We start from the raw sequence: 10401 nt of genomic DNA, 5'->3' as shown, positions 1-10401 counted from the left end.
ACTGTCCAGAAAGTCTAAATTTTAAAAATAGTTTAAATGCCATATTCTGAAGGTCTTTGAAGTATTTGAAGATTACCTATCTATCTGAAATATCTCTATGTATACCCAGAAGACTTAACTAACATGGCTATGAGGATGATTATCACAGATGATTAATTATTAATCTATTTTTAATTATCCATTACAATTTTAAATGAGCTATACAAACATAATACCTTAAACAAGAGTAGAAATATACACACAGTATAACAAAATTAACTTTAAGTTTCTATCAATAGACTAAAATCTATACCAATGTAAAACATTTTAAATGAGTTGTTGCTCTTTAGAAGTAAGTTCCCTAATCTACTCTTTCATCCTATTATATCTATATCATATCCCCCTTTTTTCTTTAGAAAGAGATAGCATTTATAATCAACCTGCTTTAAAGAAAAATATTGGTTTTTTTCTCTGTCCCACACCAGAGGGCTCTTCTGATTTGGGACACAAGAATCTCTTAACCTTTTCTTTTAGCAATATGTCTGGGTTTAGAGAAGGAGTGAGCCAATTCCATCTCCAAAGCCAGCTTGATAATTTTGGGAATGTGGGCGTAGTTTCTCTTACTACTTCCTGCTGGAAAGGGGCGCTGCATCTTATGGGGACACAAAGAAAATTTTAGGATTATGGAGTAGTCCATCAGGGTGAACCTCTGAGCCAGTTGCCTTGAAACCATTCTGGATGTTGGATCATCTGGGCCATGGTGTCATCGGAGACCTTTCAGGTGGTCTTGGCTGATCAAACCTGATATATCTTAATCTGGAACAAATCCACAGCCTCTAGCTTTCTGTGGAAACAAAAGCAGAGACTCCTTTCCAAAGCAACATATCCTTATATCCAAATTTTGAAGTCAAGGTGCCTTCAAACTTTACATATATGTTTAACTCAACAGCTTTTATGATCAAATCTTTTTCTGCAGTTAAAAATCCCAAAGACAAGACAAACCAGATTCTCTGTGTAATATCCATCTTTGTAAGACTGAAACACTGCTGTGGCTGCTGACTCCGCCCACCTCTGCTTCCCAACATGGTGGCGGTACAATTTACTGCCAGCTCTGGGTCTGGAGCCATGTGTACCATCAACTATCAGAAGCAGTTCTATCAAAGCAGCGCATAGCCCAGAAACTTTCTTTTCTTTCTTTCTTTCTTTCTTTCTTTCTTTCTTTCTTTCTTTCTTTCTTTCTTTCTTTTTTTTTTTAACTAGCAAAGGCTAAATCTACCACGCAGCAGAGTAAAGTGTCGCTTGTAGATTCCTCATTCCCGCCACACTGCAGGTCAGACACACACGCCAGAAACCCGCCATAGTAGCTCAAACCGTCAGGCTGCCACTAACTTGTGAGTGACAATTAGGAAGCTGTTTTTAGCTCCGTCTTAGAATCTTTTTTCTCGGATTTTAGGTGGAAATTCTTGCGAACACGTTGGGCGCCATTTGTAGTTAGAGTTTTCCTGCCTGGCCCAGTCAGGACAAATCTCTCTCACCTGCCAATCCCACAGTCGCTCAGACCCAACCAAGAAAGCACACAGAAACTTACATTGCTTACAAACTGTATGGCTGTGGCAGGCTTCTTGTTATCTACTTTTTCTATCTTAAATTAACCCATTTCTGTTAGTCTATACTTTGCCACATGGCTTGTGGCTTACCGGTGTCTTTACATGTTGCTTTTCATGGCGGCGGCTGGCAGTGTCTCCCCAGCCTTCTACTTCCCAGAATTCTCTTCTCTCTTGTCCCGCCTATACTTCCTGCCTGGCCACTGGCCAATCAGAACTTTATTTACACAGAGCGATATCCACAGCAAAGAACTCCTTTGTCTACCAATGGGTAATAGATAACTAATCACAGCATATCCCTGCAATGAGATACTATTTGGTCATATGAAGAACTAAACTACTGATCCACACAATAACATGCATGGAGCCCAGTTAGGGTGGAAGAAGCCAGACTAAGAATCACAGTCTATAACTCCATTTACACAAAAATTTGAGAACACTAAAAACTTGGTTATTGTGAATGAAAGCAGAACAGAGCTTGGAGAAGAAGGGGTGGGAAGGGATGGGAAAGAAAGATATTAAAACAGAGCATACAGTGGAGTGATTTAGGGTGGCCCCTGTTGTCCCCACCTAACAGTATTCACTGCCTCATCTAATCCTCACTCCTGGAGAAACTTGTTTGTAAGCAACACACTACCTCAATGTTGTGGGTGGGGTGGGGTCTTATCTCCAATAGATTAGGTAAAATTTCACCTTCTGTGGTGCTAGCCCACACTATCCCTTGCTGGATTTTTCTTTTTTTCACCTTTCTATTTTGGTGGGCTTGAGGTCAGTCCAGGGACTGCAGCATGCTATGCTCATGCTCTGTCACTTGGGTGCCTCCCTGTGCCCACTTGCTAGCTTGGATGAGGCCATGGCTGTGCTGGGAAGAGCATGTGTCAAGGAAGTGAAGACAGCCATGGCCAACAGCCTGCAAAAAACTGAGTCTTAAACAACCACTGAACCTGGATGCAGAGCAGAATCACCAGGTTCAGATTTTAGGCCAGATCCAATCCCAATTGATACTTCAGTCCGCCAAATCCTGATCCCATGCTCCCTGCTAAACCACTTCTGCACTCCAGGTTCTTAGAAGCTTTGTGGTTTTAAACCACAAAGTCTGTGGCTATTTGTTTCACAAGAACAGATAACAAACACAAGACACACAAAAAGAACAAGTGACGTGCATGCTGGTGATGGAGGGGCATCACAGCCACCAGCACGGCTAAAGTAAAGTACTGGAAATACCCAATGCTCATCTGCGGAGCAACTGGACCCGCCCATGCCAGAGTGTGAACAGGTGCTGCCTCTTAGAAAAGTCAATGGACTGACAACCTCTAACATAGACCCCAAAACACAGCCACCTGTGCACCAAAAGTACACGTGAAACATATACCATGGTATCCAAAGATCGGAGTCATGCCAACTTGACCAAGGCCAGTCAACAAGATCAAACTTCATATACCAACACCATGTTGGCTTTACCTCACAGCTACAACTGAGAGAAGAGAAAAGCAAAACACAGTATCCAGTCATTCAAAAAAATGTGGGGTCACGTTTGGGGAACAGTGTGAAGGAACCATTTTCTGTTTCATTTTTCTGGGAGTCACTCCCAACTTAGTAGACAATGAGCTATAAACTTACATTTTGTGGGTTCACGCATAGGCTACACGTCATGGAAGTTTTACTCAAAGACCCATCATATCAAGTGGAGCCAGTTCTAAAATGACTCTACTCCTATGGCTGTGTTGGATTTTACCACGCATGCTCAGTTGTCTTTGACCACGATGACTATTGAGGTGAGCTGCCATAGCCCAGGTGGGCTATAGACCACAGAGTTTATATTTCACAGTGCTGCATGGAGGAAGTCCGAGATGAAACCTTTGTCAAACTTGAGGGTGAGGGCTGGCTCACTGGATCCACACCAAGGTCATTGTGTGGGGAAGAAGGTGCTCTCTGGAGTCTATTGTATGTGGGTGCTAATTCTACTCAGGAGAACTCAATTGTCATGACCTAATCACTTTGGAAAGCCCTGACCCAAGACCACTTTGTTCCATACCATCTCATTGAGGCTGTTTTTTTTTGTTTTTTTTTTTTAATTATTTACCTTATTTTTAATTGTGTCTATGTCTCTGCGTGGGTATGTTTACAAGAATGCCAGGGCTGGTGGAGGCCAGAGGCTTCAGTACACCCCCCCCCACACACACACACCCTCCCCGCTTCACCCAGAGCTCAAATTACAAGTGCTGTCAGAGTTAGTGGCCTGCAGGTACCATGCCACTTGTACCTTCTGTGGACCAATGTCAGAGAGCTTCTCAAAACAAACAAAAACGCTAGGCAGTGGTGTGGCACATGCCTTTAATCTCAGCACTGGGGAGGCAGAGGCAGGCAGATCTCTGTGAGTTCGAGGCCAGCCTGGGCTACCAAGTGAGTTCCAGAAAAGGCACAAAGCTACACAGAGAAACCCAGTCTCGGGGGGGGGGGGGGGGGGGGGGGAAATAAGAAAAAAAAGAAACACACACACACACACACACACACACACACACACACACACACACACACACACAAGCTCTCAGAGCCAGGTAGATGTGAAAGCCCAACACATTTTCAAGTAAATCAGAACATCTGTTTTCCCCTGTCCTCCTCCCCCTTAATATTCTGTGTCCTTGAGTCATTCAGGGAATTTAGGAAACCAGAAAGCCCTACTGAGCAGATGACAGCCAAAGGACCTACAGTCTCTCCAGGGATCACTAAATGCCCCTAAGGGTCTGGGCTGGTGAAACGGGAAAATTATTGGTCAGTGGAGACAATTTCTTCAGTTTTGGTAGCATGCATCCTTTGTTGGAGATGGCTTCTGGGAGAGCAAGGGCCACCCTTACCGTGAGAGCTTTGACACTCAGAAGGCAGTGTGCTTCATTCCTGCATGGAGACAGAATCTGGAGCAGTAGTTGTCAGAGCTGGGTGGGACAGACAGACAGCAAAGAGCAGCAAACCTTAGGTCTCCAGTGAGTTCACCTTTAAGTGCAAATGGCATGGCCTGTTGAATCTAGCAGGTGGAGGCCTGACAGGGATACACTTCAACTTGTCCTCAGATCCCAAATGCCAATTGCACAAATGACATTAGAGGAGGGACTTAGCCTTGTCACTTCTAGGGAAAGCTCAGGACTTCTGAATGAGCTGCCAGGGGCCTCTCAGGATTTCATGTCATGCTGCTAGGGTTCAAAAACAAAATGTCCCCCAGAGGTTCATGTTTTGAACATTTGGATCCCAGCTGGTGACATTGTTTTAGGAGGTTGGGGAGGCTTAAGGAGGTGGAGCTAGAGAGGAAGGTATGGGTTCAGAAGTTCTCCCCAGTTCTATCTCTTCTCTCTTGCTACTTTCTGACAGACTTTCTCTACTCACTCCTGCTGCCCTGAAGTTCTGTGTCATCATGGACCCAGAAGCAGCGGAGCCAGGGACTGTGAGACCTCTGATACCATGAGCAAAAACACAGTCATCCCCCTAGTCATCTTAGGTATGATGACAGCCACGGCAGTCTAATAGACTCAGATACCCAAGTGGAAAACACTGTTCAGGCTAAGAGAGTCAGCTGGACTCTGCCGAAGCTTTGCCAAATGTAGATAGATTACATCACTGTCTGCTCATTGTGTTTATTATCTACCTACCTACCTACCTACCTATCTACCTATCTATCTGTATCGTTTTTCAAGACAGGGTTTCTGTGTGTTTATCCCTGGCTGTCCTGGAACTCACTAGAACGGGCTGGTCTTGAACTCAGAGATCCACCTGCCTCTGCTTCCCTAGCATTGGGATCAAAAGTGTGTGCCACCACCACCACCTGTCTGTCTGCTTACTAACTAGTATTTCCAAGTAAAATCATTGCTTGGCTTAGCTCTCCTGGTCAAGCCCCTCAGTTCCTGTGGCATATTTGCGTTTGGGTGCACACTCAAGTGCATGTGGACGAGTGTATGTGTGGATTAAATTTAGGATTAAACATTTAGGATTAAACCCAGGGCCTCAAAAATGCTAGGCAAGTGCTCTGCCACTGAGTTTTATCTCTACCTTCTGTGGCACACTTTTGTTGTTGTTGTTTTTGAACATGGGAGTTTACACTTTCTAGCCATTCCCTGCAATGGGCAAGAAAACTTCTGGAAATTCTGCAGGTATGCACAAGAGATCAGCAAGCTCATCATGAGCAGAACTAACCACACAGTGGGTGAAGGACCTGGGTCACATTTCCTGCACAATTCCTGCCCACGAAGGAATTGCTTTTCCTGGGATTCCACCTTGCAGCTGACCTCTGCCCCTTAGGATTTCATTACCAGAGACTTGGCCTTTTAAGTGTCACCCTGTGCCTGAAGGCCTAAAGGACTTGGAGGGAACATTAATGCCCTGTCTTTCTGTACTTCATAGGAACGATAGGAGGGAGTGAGTCTTCTACAGAGGGTGATCTTGGAGAAAGACAAGTGTCACCTGCCTCATACTTTCATCCTGTGTCCGAGGCTCAAAAGCTGAATAGGTACAGCAAAAGCTGCAGTGAAGTTGAGAATCTTAAGGGCGAGGTGCTTGAAGTTCCAGGCACGAGCACCAGGGGGCAGTACCTAAGCAACCTTTCCCTAATAGTGTAGGCTCCGCCCATTGTGAATTGTAAGAAACAAGGCATGTCACCCAACAGCAGAACACCATGACGCTGAAGGATTTGCAGCAGGTCCTGCTCTTGGTTCCTCTTCTGTTGTATATAGACTTCATTTCTGTACTTTGAAAATGTTTACTTACACCTGCCGCCCCCGCTGCCGCTGCGCTCCTATCAGACTCTTTTGGCCTGGCTTGACCTCCTCTGGTGGACCTGGGCTCTATGGCTGTAGGTCCGTGGCTCCGGATGGAAATCATATGAAACATTGTTTGAGTGATACCTTCAGGTAAGATGTTAAAAAGTTGCAGAAGACAAAAACACTAATGCATTTGAGAAAGCGATAAAGTTGGGGGGAGGGGGAAAAAAGCAACTGATTCCTTGATCTGCAACTTGGCTGGATGTTAAGATGTTCGTGGACATGAACAGCCAGGGGTCTGACAGCAATGAAAAGGACTATGACCCAAACTGTGAGGAAGAGGAAGAAGAGGAAGAGGACCCTGGGGACATAGAGGACTACTGTGTGGGAGTAGCCAGTGATGTGGAGCAGCAGGGGGCTGATGCTTTTGATTCCGAAGAGTACCAGTTCACTTGCTTGACCTATAAGGAGTCTGAGGGTGCCCTTCGTGAGCATATGACAAGCTTAGCCTCTGTCTTAAAGGTATCTCATTCAGTTGCAAAACTTATATTAGTTAATTTCCACTGGCCAATCTCAGAGATTTTGGTACAGGTCTAATTCAACTCAGCTGCTTGTTGATGCGCAAGTTCAGCCTAATCCATCAAAACACGTCCCCACAGCCCATCCCCCTTGCCACTGTGCAGTGAGTATGCAGTTTGGGCAGAAGGAAAACCTGCTCTCTCTGCCTTGCCAACATCAGTTTTGCTGAAGCTGCTGGGAGCAGCATTGCTCAGTACTTGTCAAGGACAGTGTTGGTGTAGGAGTCTCAAGTATGGCTCAGGACTGTCCACTCTGAACACCAGAGGACTTTGTATTTCCCTTGCTTCCCAATGAAGAATTAAGAGATAAATACAGGTGCTCTCTCTTTAGGGACTATGTGGAGAGTCGTTACCAGCTCCAGCTGTGCCCTGGTGCAGACTGCCCCATGGTTATTTGGGTGCAGGAGCCTAGAGCTTGCTGAGCGCAGTGCAATTGACGTAATGAGGGCTTCTGTTTCAAGTGTCAACAGATGCCCCCACAGACTGTGCCACAATCCAGAAATGGCTCACCAACTGTGCAGATGACTTGGAAACGGCTGACTACATGATTGTTCACACTAAAGACTGTCCCAAGTACAGCATCTGTATTAAGAAGAACGGAGGCTACAATCACATGCAATGCTCCAAGTGTAAGCACAGCTTCTGCTGGATGTGTCTAGGAGATTGGAAGACACATGGCAGTGAGTACTATGAGTGGAGTCGGTACAAGGAGAATCCCGACATTGTCAACCAGAGCCAGCAAGCCCAGGCCAGGGAGGCCCTCAAGAAGTACTTGTTCTACTTTGAGAGGTGGGAAAACCACGACAAAAGTTTGCAGCTAGAGGCACACACATACCATCAAGAGTCATGAGAAGATTCAAGAGAGGGTTATGAACAATCTGGGAACTGGAAGTACCTGCAGAATGCTGCTAAGCTGTTGGCCAAGTGTCCATACACCCTGCAATACCCCTATCCATATGCGAACTACATGGAGTCTGGGTCCAGGAAGAAGGTGTTTGAATACCAGCAGGCTCAGCTGGAGGCTGAGATTGAAAACCTTGTGCGGAAAGTTGAGCATGCGGACAGCTATGACAGAGGGGACTTGGGAAACCAAATGCACATAGCAGAGCAGCAGAGAAGAACCCTGCTGAAGGATTTTCACCTAAGCAGGGCTGCGGAGGGTCGGGGTGGGGTGGGGGGGTGGGTGAGGAAGATGTGCCGGGGTGAGACCTCCCAGCTACCATACTGCATGCTGCAGGCTCTGCCTTTCACCACCCCAGGCAGCAGCCAGGGCCGCACTCCTGAGAGACACTGGCAACACACCTCCTAGTCAATTTGTTTTCTCCTCATCTTTTTGCTTTTTGTTTCTACCAGGGTAGAGGCCATGGTGAACTGGTCTCTAGTAAAGACTTTTGAATTTCCCCTGGATGGTTGTTGGGAGGGAGGGAACTTTTTTTTTCCTCTCTGAATGGCTATTGATAGTATCAGATCATTATAACTTATGTAATTTTCAAAGGCTGTACGATTACAAAGAAAAAAAGGCAAACCATAGGATAACACAGAGCCCTTTTGAAAACAAATTGGCATTGGAGTGTTTACCCTCTAGCTATTTTACTTAGAATGTAACTTGATGCTGCAACCTACTGACCTCAGAATGTCTGCACTGCCGGGGTCCCTGGTGTGGACTCTGCTTTCCAGCATCATGTTTGACCATGGCTGGAGTCCCAAAGGAAGAGCATGGGTGGTAGACGGTGGGGAACTGAGTTGGCCTGCACGCCAGGCATGGAGCCCAGGGAGTCTTGCACCCCCTGCCTTAGCTGGGCAGCAAGGGCACAGAGCAGAGCAAGGTCTTTCTATGGGCTTGCTTTTATTCTTGAATGGGAGGCTTAGCTGAGTTGGGCCACCAAGCCAGAACCCACGTCAGAGCAGAGGTGGGCTTTCGCACCTCCTAACTGGGAGACTGGTTCAGCATGGCATGGCCCTTTTGTCTCACAAAGATAAGAGTCCACCTTTGAAAGGAACCATTCCCTAAACAAGTTTCCTTTTCTTTGGTTGTTCCTTTTGATCCAGTATTCAAGTGGTGTACTCTGACTAAGGTCACATGTAGCCATGTCTGACACTGTCTTACTGAGTTCTTGTGAACATTAGGGTCAGAGTTTAGCATGGCTCTTCAAGGGCATGGGCCTTGTGGCTCGAGAGCTAGGTTTGCACAAGTTATTTTTATGTTAACCTGGAGTGTGGCTAGAAGCTGCTCTGGGGTGGGGTGTGTTCCCCTTGCCTAGCTGCAGCTGTCAGAGGACCCCATCTCTAGGGTTTGGGAGTCTACGGCCAGGAGAATCCCTGGTTTGTGGTCCCAGTTCCTTTACTAGAAGGGACTGGCTAGAGGAAAGAACCAGTTCTTACACAGTCAAGTGCAAGGGAACAAGCAGCTTGCCTGGTGTCCTTCCTATCTTGAACCTGGTCCTGTGGGCCTTTGAAAAGTTAGATCTGTGATCTCTGGGGTTTCCACGGCTTTGTTCAGTGCCTCCTCTCTGAGATTGGCAGAGATGTCTATACTTGACAGGGCCTCCTTGAACTTGTAGGAGAGCCTATAGAGAAATCTGTGATGGGCCCAGCCTGCGTTAGGTGGTGTTGAGACAAAGAAAAGGGGCTGGTGGGAAGAGCCCACCCTTTCTGGATCAAGGGATGGGCTGAGGATTTGGCTTTCAGCCTTGTGTCACCTGCACTGTTAACCTGATGACCAGAGGAACTGTGTGTCCCCCTCCTGACCAGAACCACACTATTACAGCCAAGACAGGCTCCCCTGCTTTCTCCCTTATCCTATACCACATCTGCAGGAGCCCCTCTCATTAGGGTTAGGATGCCCTTTGTTCTACACATGCATACCATGATACACAGAAACAGGGAGGCACCGCATGGGGCACATCATTACGATGCTGCTTACCACTAACATTACCAACACATTGAACATGCCTCACTTTAGTACTGGGAACATTCTGGAGACCAAGCAGGACCCAGGTCTGTACCTTCATAAGGCCAGGTCTTAATTTCACCTGCAAAGGCACCTGAATGCTATGAACGGCATCACAAAGAAAGCACCAGGTGTAGCAAAAACCCAAGCCAGCTCTCAAAGGCAGCAAGCGTGAGATACATAAGGTGTTTATACATTGTGACTCTCTAAAGTTGGGCGGAACATGGTGACACTCCAGCTGCAATCAGGGCACTCTGGGGGCTGGAAGACACGAGTCTGATGACAGCCTGGGCTATATATGGAGTCCCAGCTTCTAAGTAAATAAGTAAAATAACACAGTTGAGAAGCTGGAGGTGGGGTGTGCACAAATATCCCCAAATGATAGCTGAGCCAAGTCCTTCCTGTGGGAACCAGTGTGGCAGCAAGGACATCTGTATTTGCCCTGGCTTTTCAGCCCTGGTGTCCTTTTAAGAGTGACCTGGGGGGTTGAGAAGACACCTCATCCCCATCCCTTCTGAGAACCCAAGCCTTGGCAGGTCCACATG

General features: G+C 46.5%; 1 pseudogene; it reads left to right on the top strand.

Annotated features, from left to right (window-relative positions):
- The first annotated feature begins 6598 nt into the window (after positions 1 to 6598).
- LOC118584602 lies at positions 6599 to 8215 on the top strand (annotated as a pseudogene).
- The last annotated feature ends 2186 nt before the right edge of the window (positions 8216 to 10401 follow it).

The sequence above is a fragment of the Onychomys torridus genome, chromosome 5, assembly GCF_903995425.1.
Source record: "Onychomys torridus chromosome 5, mOncTor1.1, whole genome shotgun sequence".
Classification (NCBI taxonomy): domain Eukaryota; kingdom Metazoa; phylum Chordata; class Mammalia; order Rodentia; family Cricetidae; genus Onychomys; species Onychomys torridus.
This window is presented reverse-complemented; position numbering and strand designations above follow the sequence as displayed.